At 35.2% G+C, this 15229-nt stretch overlaps 1 long non-coding RNA gene across 1 annotated transcript in view; it reads left to right on the forward strand.

The window, feature by feature from the left end:
• The first annotated feature begins 354 nt into the window (after positions 1 to 354).
• The window catches only part of LOC122333234, a 47383-nt gene continuing 32508 nt past the window's right edge, over positions 355 to 15229 (forward strand). The window contains exons 1-4 of the long non-coding RNA XR_006248603.1: positions 355 to 791; positions 2506 to 2995; positions 9805 to 9856; positions 11505 to 11632. This is a non-coding gene — a long non-coding RNA (uncharacterized LOC122333234). The remainder of the gene's footprint in view (positions 792 to 2505; positions 2996 to 9804; positions 9857 to 11504; positions 11633 to 15229) is intronic.

Genomic DNA, 15229 nt, shown 5'->3' on the forward strand with positions numbered 1-15229 from the left:
ATCTTTTTATCCGTTTAAATGTTTGGGGTCATTAAGTTTTGATTCTTGCTTTATTCAGGATGTGATCATTTATTCAGAATGATTTCTGAAGGATCACTGAAGGTTACACAGAAGACTGACGTTCAGCTTCTCATCACAGAAATAAAAAGTATATTAAGAAAATCATATTAAGAAATCATAATTATGTTGTGATAGCTTTTTGCGAGATTTGTTTTCTATTTTTGTTCAAATAAATACAGTCTTAAAACATCAGTTTTACTGATCCCAAACTGGTAGTGTGTGTGTGTGTGTGTGTGTGTGTATATATATATATTGCCTGGCACGTTACATGTATTTGTACCGAACCAACACAAATACAAGCAATCTCCCCCAAAACAAACAAAGCCCCCTAGTCAACAATTGTGCATTTATTAATTTTGGGATTATAAACAACCAACCTGCCTTTGTTTCGAAGAGAAACCACAGCCTGATCATCTCCTTTACTCTTTCACTGAAGCCCAGCGGCTCTGTATAAAACTCAAACACCCCATGGCTCTTGTTTATCCCCTCTCTGCTCCTCTAGATCGCCCTCCAGTGGTTATTGGTCTGTGGCTCAGTTCAGCCCCGTCTCGTCGTGGTTTCCTCCCAGACGGTCTGTGAGACGCTCTTTATCTCCTCTTACGCTCCACGCGTCCTGAGACGTCTTCAAATAACAGGGCTCTGTAAAATTCCCCCAAACTCTCATGGGTCACCTTTGACCTGGCGCATGGCAAGTTCCCGTCTCGTTCTCTCTCTCTGCAGTGAACTGACAGGTGGGTGTGTGTTTATTGACCGCGGGGTGTTGAGTTGCTGTTGGGAAGGTCGGCTCCAGCGTTCCAGTGGTGTATATTACCTGCAATGTTTTGTTTCCTCCGCTCTGACCTCTGAACCCATAAATCTCCGCGAGCTGGGATACCTATGGTCACGCCGGCTAAGTGATTGATCGTTGGCTTGAAAGCCCATCCTTTAAAAGGGCTTTCTGAGCTGTTTGTTATGCAGCTTGTCTCTCTGAAGGGGAGCAGCGGTATCGTATCTTCCTCGAGGGTCGGTGCGGAGAACTGCTTCTTCCTTCAGATACAACGCTTACACAACACTCACCATTGCATTTGACATTTTCTGTCATTTTACTCAATTACGGCTGGTTTTTTTAGCCGGTGCACTGCAAGAAAATTCATTTTAAAATACTTTTCGCACTTCCACATGCTCATTACATGGTTTGTCAGCTATCAATGCTATCAATATCAACACTGTTTAATTTCTTATCATTTTGACAGCAATCATCATAGGATGGTGTTTTTGTTCTTTCTAAATAGACAAAAATTAATATGGTATGCGCTCTTTGAGCTGACACAATAACAGCTTGATTTGGAAATTCTGCTTGACAAAAGCATCTTGCTTACCTTCAATATTTTTTTCTCCCTACAAATCATATCAAATGACAAGCTTCTTGGTGGCATCCTGCCAGGTGCGCTCTCACACACACACACACGCACATGCACACACACACATGCACACACACACAAACACACACACGCACACACACAAACACACACACACACACACACACAAATACACACACACACACATAAAATAAACAAATAAAACCTTTTTTTGATTGACATGTACAACCTGAATTCCATTAATAAAATGAAAACATAACAGAACATAGAACATAACATAATGTTTAAACTTAGAAATTGTTCAATTTTATGCACAAAATGAGGTCATGCCCAATTGTTTATTATTATTTTTGTAAATTTGCTCTGTATAGATTATCATAGTTTTAAATAATAAATATTTAAATAGACTCAATAAACAATAAAGATTCAAATACATATATCCATGTACAAAAACCACATAATTTTTTTGTTCTCCATTCAAATCATATGTTCAGATATATAACAATTTTATCATATATTTTCAAATATTGGACCAATTTCTTGGTCTAAAAAAGGACAATAATTGTTACTATAATAATTACTATAATAAAATATATTGCATTATATAATGTATATAAAATAATAAGTGCCTTTTTGTACTTATTCATGAAAAATCTGGGTCTTGAACAAGGGCAGTAAAATAGAAATATTATTAATAAATCCCTTGCAAAAAATTCCAAGAGTGTTTTAATGTGACCTTCATATAACAAAAAGAATAAAGTGGCAATCTGTTGAAATAAAAATCCTCTCCTGGGACGTTAAAGTGCCTAAAGTTGAAGAAATTTCCAAGAATGGATTTATGAATGAATTAGCATAAATTGGTTTTGTTTCGTGAGCGGGGCTCGACGCGTCGGCGAGCGGTTAACTGGAGAAGCCCTCCGACTGATTCGGTTCTATTCATGACGATTTTGTGAAAAGGTCCATCTCAAACCAATGATGGCTTTTCATCATCGCATCCAACCGTTGCTTGAAGGTGTGGAGTCGGATATAATGCCCTTTTACACACATTTTCACCTTGGCCTTGCTCTAACAGCTTTACTTTTCACAGATCCACTCTACGGGAGAGCAGCGCCGTTATCCGTATCAGCCGCCATCTGGATATCGATCCCTCGACAGCGTCCTCAGAGCGTCCCGTGATGACAGGCTGTCACAGCTCTCACTTTATGAACTAATCATTTCACATGCTTATTATACACTCAGAACAAACAGCTGTGAGTGTCTCATCAAGCGACTCTATTTCCTAACGCATGCAACTGTTCATAACGCTCTTTTTCAGGTGAAAGTCTCTGAATATTTGGAGTGCGCCGCATACGTTTTCGGGGGCCGTCGAGTGTTTGCGTGCCAGCAGATGATGCTCTGGATTGCTCAAAGCCCTCAGGAGCAACTAGACGGCGTGGTGCTGGTGTTTGTAAGGCAATTACAGATGACTGGGAAGAACGTGCTGACTCTGGTGTCTGCACTTTATCTGTGAAATTTCTCCTTCCTCTCCGATAATCATCTGTTGTTTGCTTTGGCTGGAGGCGACACAGTTATCTCAGGTGACAGCACACACACACACACACACACACACACACACACACACAGTTCATATGCTGGCACAATATTGCCAATCTTGCTAATTTTTATAAAACCCACTCTACCGTCAATGCCTTGAATCGATTGATATGTATAGACTGATTGATTGGTTTTAAGAGATGCTGAATAAGTGGCAGTCAAGTCATTTCACGCAAAAAAAAATTGGTTAAAAATAAATAACAATTAAAAAAAATAACTAAGCACCTGTAGAGGAATATAATCTATGGAAGCCTGTTTTTGTCACTGAATAAAAAATGTAAAACAGGATATTGCGACTATTAACCCCCAATTGAGTTATAAACTTTTGAGTTTTGAGATCAATAATATATACTTTGGTTTTTCAAATGTTTGATTTTGTCTAAAGCTAATGCCGAAACATTCCCTCTGTTTCTGCCTGATTTTACGGGTGCATTGGTATCTTTGCAGGACAGCATTTTAGAAATAGTGTCAAATTTAGTGTCAATATTCCAGTGTGGCCAACATTGCATAAGCTATCCTATCCTGTGTGTGTGTATATATATATATATATATATATATATAGAAACAAACGTAATAGTATTACTCTATACCTGTTTCGAGTTAATAATATCCTCGAAATTGTGAAATATCCACTCCACTTTCTCCAACTTTAATAATTAATTTTTTTTCTGTTGCGTAAATACAATCTGTGACATTTAGATGCTCTTTGAGCTCTGTGGATACGCGGGTCAGAGTTCACTAGATGTGTGTCTGTATGCTTGTGTTGGCACTCTCTGGCTGTCATTGCCACCGTATGTCGCGGGCTTGCGAGGATCAGTGTGATGAATGCACGGATTTGCTCCTTCATCTCTCTACACGGGCTCATAAAGCACAAACAGATGGTTCCCATCATAAGATGCAGATGAAAAATTAATTCACTGAAGGCTTTCCAATAAGGATAGGATAGTAAGAGGGAGAGGTCTTTTTAAAACAAAGATGTCTGTGATAAGTCACTGAACGATTGAGGATTTTAAAGGCTGGATACGTTTGTGTACGCCGTCTCAAACGGTCAAAAAAGCTCATAAGAGGATCAATTAAAGGCAGTCAAATAAATGAACACTGGCGTGTTTGCAACAGCAAGTAACATATTTATAGCAAAGCTAGATCATATCTAAGTTGACGGGACTCATGTGAAGCATTGCTTGGCTTTAAGCTCATGTTGTGAACAAGGCTTATGGGGCGTTGAAATGTTGTGAGCGTAATGAAGGCTTCAGCGCAGCATGGATTTAAGGGACGCAATGTAACTCTTAACATTTTGTGTTAGTTCCTCAATGTCAGTATTGCTTAGACTCACAAACAAGATTGTGCGTATTTTAATAATGCACGTTCCTGCTCTTTTTGTGCACGATTTATTACTGGATGTCCTCGACTAATTCATTAATCACTGACTGGATTAATCACTGTGTTAGAATGACCTTTGACCTTCTCTTCTGCACTTTAACGACCTCACTCAAGATTAACGTGGGTCGGTTAATAAACCTGTTTCTGAATGTTCAGTCTTTCACTTTAAAGTCCAGCTTCATCTTATTACGGAGGGCTTTTTTTTGTTACACATGGCTTTTCACACATTAAAAGATGGATTAATAATAGAAAATCTATATTCCTTTCTAAGTAACTTGTAGAACAGCTCACTACTCCTTCCCAGTTATCAGAGTTTTCTTAGATGTGCAGCGGTTTGATAATTTCCTTTTCAATGTCTGTGTGATGGATTTTAATGTATCTGCAGCCTGCACATAAAAGATATGATTAGACTTTTTATTCCGAGCACGGACAATTAATATATTCATGGGTTATTTTCAGAAAACACTTATTATAGGTTATATATCCTGTGAATTCGTGAACTTGTGCGACAGTAGTCTGCTTTCAATAAATTAATATAGAAATATTTTTTTTCTAAAAAATGCTGCATGAATAAACGAAGATGTGCTAAAATAACTTGCATGTATTTATTTAAACTATTATTCAAATATTAATTTGATTTAATTTATATATATATATATATATATATACAGTGGAGCTCGCTGATATTGGCACCCTCGTTAAATACGATCAAAGAAGTCTGTGAAAATTAATCTGCATTGTTAATCCTTTTGATCTTTTCTTTAAAAAATTCACAAAAACGTAATCAATTTATTAGATAATAAGAATTTAATATGGGAGGAAATATCATTATGAAATAAATGTTTTTATGAGTTATTGGCACCCTTTTATGAAATCCTTTATGAAACCTCCATTCGTCAGTTTAACAGCTCTAGGTTTTCTCCTATAAAGTCTGATGAGGTCAGAGATCATTCCTTCATCCAGAATCACTCCAGACCCTTTAGATTCCCAGCTCCATGTTGGTGCGTCTTCATTTTCCACTGGGTTCAGGTCAGAGGACTGGAGCGGCCAGCAGAAGCTTGGTTTAGTTTTTGAGGTTTGTGTTTGGATTATCGTACGGTTGGAAGATCCAAACATGGACCATTATGAGATTTCTAACAGAGTCAGTCGGTGTTCGATAGAATCCATGATGCCATGTGTCTAAACAAGATGTCCAGGACCTCCAGCAGAAATATAGACCCACAAAATCATAAATACAGCAGAATATTTCACTTTTATCCCTGCGTTCACCAAACCCATCTTGAGTGTTTGCTGCTAAATAGCTCTTTGTTTAGCTTAATATTTCCGGATAACTTGTATCTTAAAAATCATTCAGTAAAGAAATGGCAGTCATTTATTTGCATCCCACACAGAATGGCATATATTTGTAGTGTTTAATTGAAGCCTTCATAATTCATAAACGCGGACTTGCTGCCTGCGTGAGTTATGAAGTTCAGCTCATAGCTGTGATATTGAGCTCTTCTCAGGAGGCATCACCACAGGCTTTATGGATTTCCCCGGTCTGCACAGGAACATTAAGTCTGCACCGTATCATGCCTCGTATCAGTGCTTTGATATAAAGCAGCTCTCTGCCGCAGTGCATGGCGTGCATCACCATGCTAACGTCTCCACTTCTGAACGTGAAGCTCCTGCACTGCAGCAGATGGAGGAAGCGTCTCTGAAAGATGTGGATTCAGTGATGTGGCTTCCTCTTCAGAGAGCAACCTGCTTCACGCATACACTCTGCACCCAGACGCAATTATCCTGTAGCAGCTTTAAAAGTTATTTTTGTCTGTCTTATTCTGTTGCTTACAATGAGCATTAAGCTAAGAATGTCGGGGACGCTAAGGATGCATAATACCTTTTTTTTTTTCTTTTAAATAAAAAAACAGTAGCAGCATTTTAGGTTTTATGGTTTTGACTTAAATTTACAGTTAAATACCGTAATTTCATTCATTTATATTATGTTTATATACCAAGCTTGAAGTACTGAAATATGTTTTGTAACTAGATAGATGTAACATATCTAAAAACTAAGAAGAAACATTTTCAAAAGAAAAAACATCCAATTTGAAATGCAACACAGGGAAGTCTGGGAACGTAATTTTGTGTTTTTCTTTTTAATTGCAAAAATGTAATTTACTGTAAAATTGTCTGAAATGTCTATTACAGTTTTTCATATATATATATATATATATATATATATATATATATTGGGGGAAAATTAAAATTATAATTTTAATGTAAAAAATGTAATTAAGTAAATTAAGTAAAATTGTCTGAAATGTCTATTACAGTTTTCACCATATATATATATATATATATATATATATATATATATATATATATATATATATATATATATATATATATATATTAGGGAAAATTAAAATTATAATTTTAATGTAAAAAATGTAATTAAGTAAATTAAGTAAAATTGTCTGAAATGTCTATTACAGTTTTTCACCATATATATATATATATATATATATATATATATATATATATATATATATATATATATATATATATTAGGGAAAATTAAAACTATAATTTTAATGTAAACATTTTTTCAAAGTGGCCTATATGAATTTTAACCCTGTAAAGCTTATTATTTGATCTGCACATTTTTAATGTTTTAATTATAAACATTACATTTTTAAATATAACTTTTTAGTGTCCTTCTAGAAAAACCAAACAGTAAAACAAGAAATGTTTTTAGCTTAAAACGAAGCACTTAAATATTCTCATGCTAAGACATATTGTCTGGCGATATCAAGACGACTGATATTTATTTGATTTTTATGTAAGTAGTGGCCTCGTAGATATTAGCAGCTGCACAGAACTATTTCTGCGCTCCGTACTCTTAAAGACATTTCGTAGATGAATATGAACTTTGGTGCGGTTGGTCCTGCCTCGGCGCTCTCCGGGCCGGACCTCCATCACACATGATCGTGAGGAAACCTGGAGCAGCAGCTCTCCAGATCAAAGCCCAGGCAGAATGAAATATGATGTTAGGTGAGCTGTTTCCTCGAGTCGAGCACAGCACGGATACAGAAGCTCACTGTGGGCCGGCGATTCAAGCATATCTCTAAGACGAGCTCCAGTAGGTTTTTTTTAGAAGCGAGGCATGCTTATGAAGCGCTGCTCTTCATTATAGATGGCTCGTGTCTTAAAGCACTCATTTTTGGATGTGCTGAAACAAAAATGGAAAGTTGACTCAACTTTTTTGTGCTCCTTTATTGAGTTTATTGGTTTTTCTACAACAGATGGGTTGATGGACAGGCATTGCAGGTGTTTCGTTGTGTGTTCACTCGGTATCCGCTTTTCAACTTTCAGATGCGTTTTAGATAACGGGCTGGAAAGTATGGAAGCTAGTGACTTTTTGTTTCGCAATTTTAAAACTTTTTTTTATAAACTCAGAATTTTGAGTTATAATGACAAAATTGTGAGATAACTCCCAATGAAAAAAAAAACAGAATTGCAAGACCTTATAATAGTCAGAAAAAGTCTGAATTTTGACTATAATTCATTTTTATATTTTTATAGTTATCGATTTATACCTGTCAAAAAATAACAATTGTGACAAAAGGTTGCAATTTTTATTTATTTACTTTTATTCTGTTGTGAAAACCTTCTTCCATAAGAAAGTGGAAGGTCTGCGTCATTCTAAGGAATATAAATGTTCATATTTTTTAAATAAAATTGTTATTACTTTTTTATTCATGTATTTTTTTAATAGATTTAATAGCTGAATTGCAAATATAACAAATGATACACATGTTCTCTATAAATCGAGTTTGTTTTCTTTAGTGTAAAAAATATATATTTAGTGTAAAATAATATCTTTATAATACCATCACCATTGTTATTCAAGGTATTTGATAAATAGCACTTCACTGTATTACTGTAGGAATCTCTGCTTTACTTTAGTTCTATTAAAAATGCTTTTCTCAGTTACATTTAGAAGGTAAAAATAATGTTTTTTTACTAAATTATAACTTCATGTAGACTTAAAAAACATAAAAATGTTTTATATCAATTAAAAAAAAACTTTAAAAGTACTTAAGTGCAAGGAAATAATTTTTACTATTTTATTTTCCCCAGAAAATAGCAGAAAAAAGCATTTCTGTAATCATAATATAAAAAAAAAAATCAAAAGAACCCTTTTCCACTTTACAGAAACTCTTCTTAATAGAAAAATACCACAGTATTAAAATTTCTTCATGAAACCTTCACTTTCAAGAGCGTACTTCAACTTTTGTACTATTTCTCGGCACTTTTAATTCCCTGCAAAATATTATTTGAAGAACTTTGGAAACCGAACAACTTAGGCACCCATTGACTTCCTCTTGTCAGGGAAAAAAAGTTTGAAATGAATATGTAAGAATCCATTCGTTGGTATCTGTATCGGTGTGTCTGCGTAACGCACCGTTCATGCTGTTCCTGTTCTCTTTTATTTCATGGGCTGAAGTGGAGAGAGAGGTTTCTCTCTAGTAGAAACAAGCTTTACGATCGAATGTTCCTCTCCTCACTCAGAGGGCTTTAACACGTTGGCTCATCTGGTAATAACTTCTTTCCTTGTGGTGGCAAAAATCATTTCCTATTATCTTCAAAGGCATTTGGTTGTTCATGTTGTTTTGGTTTTGATGATGTTCAGAAGACAATTAAAGGTGATGGGTTTGACTATATTCTCCCCTCACCTTACACTGGACCATTTCGCACCAATAAGAGCCATATTTAAGTTTATTGCATCTTGACAGTGTACACGAGCGCCTGGTTCAGTCATGTTATCTAGCAGCATGGGCTAATAGCTAAACCTTGACCCGCCGGTACTAACCAGCAGGCCTCTGTCTTCATTTAAATTAGCATATTTTCTGCTTTATTCTCTCTGTGAAATTGAGTTCTCAAGGCATCAAATTCTCATTCGGGACTCTTAATCTTCCTCTCACACGCATGCTGGCTGTTAGTTTTTCCCGAAACACGGCATCTTGGCATTGAAAACTTTCTGAAATTTTATGGCTGAATTCCCTGAGCATTAAAAAAGAGCTTAAATCCTTGCTCCAGTTAAAACGGTTGAATGCACTTTCCCGGGTAAAGCGGCTGTTTGCTTATCAAGTGGATTTTCTTAGCGAATCGCGGACTGAGCTCAGAAACGCTCTTGTCAGAATCACGGGGAATGTCTCCAATTAAAAGCATTACTCAGTAATTACATACTGGCTGGGCACAGCAGGCGCGCTGGAGACTAATTAAATGCAAACGCTATATTCTCCTTGTATTCACCCTCTAGATCATGTTACGCTCAAGTTTGCTGTGTATTGGCGTAATGTGTCTAATTAGTATTGACAACTATTTAGATATAAAGTTTACACTTGTTTCTTTTATGTTTTGATAGACTCATAATGGATCGTCTCCCTAAAGCCACACCCCTGCAGAATGAGTGACAGGTAGGAATGTTATATAAATATAAATAAATATAACATGGATTATATTTGTATATTATGTATGAAATATATAATCTAATAAATAATAAAAAAATTGTTTACATTATACATATATGTGTGCGTGTGTCCTGTGCATATTTATTATGTATATGTAAATGCATACACGTAAATACAGTATATATTTTGTGAGTATTTATATGCATATACATTTATTTATTTACAAATTATATATAAAAATATTTAATAAGTAAATATAACATATTTTTCTTTAATAATAAAAATGTACATGTAATTATATATATATATATATATATATATATATATATATAATTATATTTATATATATATATATAAAATGTAAACAAAAACATTTATTTTGGGTGTAATTAATCATACACATTTTTTTATTGACACACATATCACTCTTAAATATTATTTGAACTTAAACAAAGTATTAATAAATTGATAACTTCTTTAGGTTCAATTACTAACATTAGTAACAATATATATATATATATATATATATATATATATATATATATATATATATATATATATATATATATATATATATATCATATTATGCATCATGTATCATGACCTAACAATGAAAAGCCAGTTTACAATGATTATTCATCTATAAGTTAATGTTAAAAGTGTTTACAAATATAATTCATTCATTAATGTTTGTGCATAATATATTAATGTGTTTCTGGAACGGTCCGCTTTTTTGGAAATAGGCTCATTCTCCAACTCCCCCAGAGTTAATAAATAATTGAGTTTTACCGTTTTCAAATCTATTCAGCCGATCTCCAACTCTGGCGATAGCACTTTAAGCATAGCTTAGCATAGATCATTGAATCCTATTAGACCAGTAGCGCTGCGTTCAAAAATAACCGAAGAGTTTCAATGTTCTACCTATATAGTCGCAGTTTTCTAGGCCGATATGATTAGGAACTGTACTCTCATTCCGGCGTAATAATCAAGGAAGCTTGCCGCCTTAACAAACTCTTTGGTCACTTTTCAATGCGATGCTACTGGTCTAATAGGATTCAATGATATATGCTAAGCTATGCTAAAAGTGCTATCGCCTAAAGTGAGATCTGAGGAATGAATTCAAAAACGGTAAAACTCAACTTTCCAAAAAAGTGCACTGGTTCTAACATAAAATGAACATTAATAAAGATGAATGTAAAAGTGTTTATTATACTTAATTGATTCACACAAACGCCTTAAACTTTATTGCTTTATAGGGCTGCGTGTTTGATAGAACCGCTTAACATAAATACTACCGTCTGAATACTAACGAGATCGGTCCGTGTCCCAATCAGTTTGTTATTATAAATCTTTCATTTGTCAACCCTGTCCGGATTGCATCGATTCTCTCAGGCGCAGAGGGATTTCGTTTTTTTGCCAGCCGAAATAGTTTGGTGCGCGATTCGTGACTGGGTTGATGTTTAGCGTCGCGGGGCCCTCGATTCTGAGAGCGATGTATCAAACGGGTTCGGCGTAATTGAATTCATTAGGAACTTCATCAAGCGTATTCCCCCGGTGAAGACGAGCGAGCCCTTCTGCTGTATTATCTGGAAGATCCGTCTTTAATTGTATTACCGTTCGCGGCTCCGTTATTCTGCTCTTTGATGTTCCGCAGACAAAAAACACAATGAAGAGGATTTCCTATTTACCGCCGCACCTTCCGTCAGATTGAGAGATACCCCGAAGAACGGAAGAGACGTCCTTTGAAATGTGTGGAGCGCTGTATGGGAAAGACGAACGTCTGTGAGTATGAATCATAAGAGACATGAAAAGAACAAAGAGATATATGCATGTTCGGCATATGAGGAATTTTTATATATATATATATATATATATATATATATATATATACAATAGTTATTTTTGTCTGAGATTTAATGAGGGAATGTTTGGAAGTAATCAAATACGATATTTTTGGATAATGCATTGAATGAAATGCTTTAAAAGCGTGGTTGTACTTGACTGGCACTAAGTAAAGAGCGGGAAAGGGAAAAACCTTGGCCTTCGCGGATGCTTTTCCGCACGTGTGCTGTCGCTTCGACGTTGAAAGGAAAAGTTTTTGAGCTCTTAGGTCTGGCGGGGTGAGGACCGTGGCCTCGTGTGGCCAAAAAACTGCTTAGAGAGACGTAGAAGTGGAAGAGCTGAGAGAGCAGAGCACAGGCCGGGTTTGGAGGGACAAAAAAAATCAATTACTGGACGTCTGAGGGGAACTAAGAGACTAGGGTGGAAATTATTTCTGATCCAGCTTTGGAATTATTTGCTCATCCCTCGTGGCTCTGGGTTTTTGGTGTGTGTGTGTGTGTGTGTGTGTGTGTGTGTGTGTGTATTTGAGCATGTTGTACAATTAATGCCGCCTCGCACAAAGTAACGCGGTTAGATCGGGTCACATCAAGAAATGGAAGTCGTTGCTTGTTTATTCGTGCATTCATTCGTTCTTTTATTCATTCATTTAATCACTGATTTGTTTCGTTAATCATGCGTTCGGTAATTCTTTCAATCGTTCATTCACGCAAGTAATAATTCATTCTTCTCTTCATTCATTCACTCATTGATTTGTTTGACCGATCATTAATTTGTTCATTCATTCATTCAATTTTTAAAAATTGTTCAATCATTTATTAATTCAAGTAATACATCTATTCATACATTCAGTGACTCATTTTTTGTTGAATCATTCATTTATTTAATCGTTAGTGTTTAATAATACATTTATACATTAATTTATTTAATCATTAGTTTGTTTAATCATTCATTTGTTTATTCAATCATTCAATGCTTTAGTTTAATTATTTATTAATTAATTAATTAATTAATTAATTAATTAATCCAGTAAACAATTCATTAATTCATTCAATTGTTCATTCATTTGTTTGTACAAGCATTCGATTTATTTGTCCATTCATAAATTCATTAATACTTAAGTTTATTCAATCATTTCTAATTCAAGTAATCATTAATTGATTTATTCATTTGTTTATTTAATCATTACTGTTCAATAATAAATTTATACATTCATTCAATCATTAGTCAGCTTAATCATTGATTGATTGATTCATTCGTTCATTTATTTATTCAATTGTCAGTCATTCAATCCTGAATCATTCATTCATTTGTTTGCATAACACTTCATTTAATTTATTTGTTCATTTTATTAATTCATTTAAACATTCGTTTTTTCAGCCATTATTTGTTCCTTCATTCATTCATTTAATTGTCATTAATTCATTCATTCATTCATTCTTTAGTTTATTCATGCATTCATTTTAATAAAAATATTCATATATTGAAATTATTTTAAATAAAATGTTGCAATTTTTTTTTTTATAATTTATATTGATATTTTGTATGCATCTTGACAGTTAACAAATGAAATCTTTGAAATTCTCCTTTTGTGTTTCACAGAAAAACATCATTTATATTAGAAACAACCGTTTTGTTCTTTTTAGATGAAGCATGCTACATTTGTTTTTACTTCTTTTTAAATCCTAGAATCCTGAACTAAATGTATGTTTCTTTTATATGAAGCAGCACAACTTCTTTCAAAACTGATCGTAATAAGAAATGATTCTTGAGCAAATCAGCGTATACTGATTTCTGAAGGATCACGTGACACCGAATAACGACGCTGAAAATCCAGCTTTGATCCCACTGTAAAATGTATTCAGATTAAAAAAAACCCCTGATATATCAGAACGCTGCTATTTTGACAGCATTTCTGATCGATTAAATGCAGGCTCAGCGAGCAGAAGAGCCTTTGTGTGTGTGTGTGTGTGTGTGTGTGTTGAAGAGTGAGGTAAAGAACGGCTCTAATCAATAAGGTTTGGCAGGTTTGCCGCGTCACTTATAAGAAGTCGCTGCAGGAAGCGTGTGTTTATGTGCGCCGGCGTTATCGTCCCAAATGAGCAGCAGCACTCACAGCGGTGCAGTCATGTCAGTAAAGCTGAATTGGATGTAACACGAGTCATTAATCAAAGTGAGCGAGGCAAATAGAGGAGGGATGTGAAGCTGAAATGATTAAATGGCTCTCCATAAGGTAAGCGTCTCAGCAGAAAGACTGTGCTGGGGGACGCTCCTCACAGAAATCAAAGCTCTCCCAGCTCTTCATCAGTGTCTGTCCGTCTTCCCTCTCTTCTAATTGAGTGCTTTTCATCTGATTTGCTGACTCGTGGGAAGTGTTTGTTTGAACCGTGGGTGTGGGCTCTTTTTCACGTTCTTCTGATCCATTATTTACTTTTTCCTGTGAAATACGGTTTTCTTCTTCAATTTTCATTGTGAGAAAACAGCTCAATGTACCAAAGCAACTCTTTGTGTGTGTGTGTGTGTGTGTGTGTGTGTGTAACTTAGGCAGTAAATAATAAATAAAAGCACACAAGACATTTTTGTTGATATGTTTTATATTATATAATTTGGTATATCTTGTGAATATAATGATGATAATAATAATAATAATATAAATAATATTAATGTTCTAATAAAATTTTCATAATAATAACAGCATTCATATTTTATTTTATTAAATTAATATTTTGCAAATAATATAGATTTTTAATCTTATATTCAAATTTTATATATAAATAAAATAATAATAATAAAAAATATATATATAAAAATGCGTTTTATATAATATTAAATAAGATTTGACTTAACATTTTGTGAATATAATGAAACTAATATTAATATTATGATAGTGTCACGGGTGTGATAGGCACGAGAGCAGACAAAGACTATAAATGAACAAACTTATTTTAATCCACTTCAGGGATGAAATAAACAATATACATACAGGCGGGCAGGCAGATAGACGGAACCAAATCACACGCATATAAGGACGAGATCGGACAAACGGAACTGAAAACACAGGACTTAAATACACCAGGTGAATTAACTAAATTAACACGACACAGCTGAAGACGATAGATAATTAACTAAAGTGGGTCAAACTGAACACATGGCACACGATGAAAACAATAACAAAGTCCAAAGACGTGACATTACCCCCCCCCTTCCGGAAGGTGCGTCCTCGCACCTAAAGAGTAACATCAAAATAAACAAAACGACTAGGAATTGGGGATACCGGGTCTTGGGAGGAGGTTCTGGTGGAGGACGGCCCCCAGGAGGGAGTAGACAGACAGTCCAGGGAGGAACAGACGGAGGGAGGAGCCAGGGAGAAGACAGGAGGAGTCCGGAGCAGGAGGAGATCCAGAGCCCAGCCATGGTGGTCCACGGTGGAGCCGACGGAGGGAGGAGCCATGGAGGAGGAGCGGCCATCGACTCCATGGGGACCGACCGACGGCGGCGGAGCAGGTGGTGGAGGAGACTGAGGCGGAGACGGAGAGCCGA

Source organism: Puntigrus tetrazona, chromosome 1 (assembly GCF_018831695.1).
Source record: "Puntigrus tetrazona isolate hp1 chromosome 1, ASM1883169v1, whole genome shotgun sequence".
Taxonomy (NCBI): Eukaryota; Metazoa; Chordata; class Actinopteri; order Cypriniformes; family Cyprinidae; genus Puntigrus; species Puntigrus tetrazona.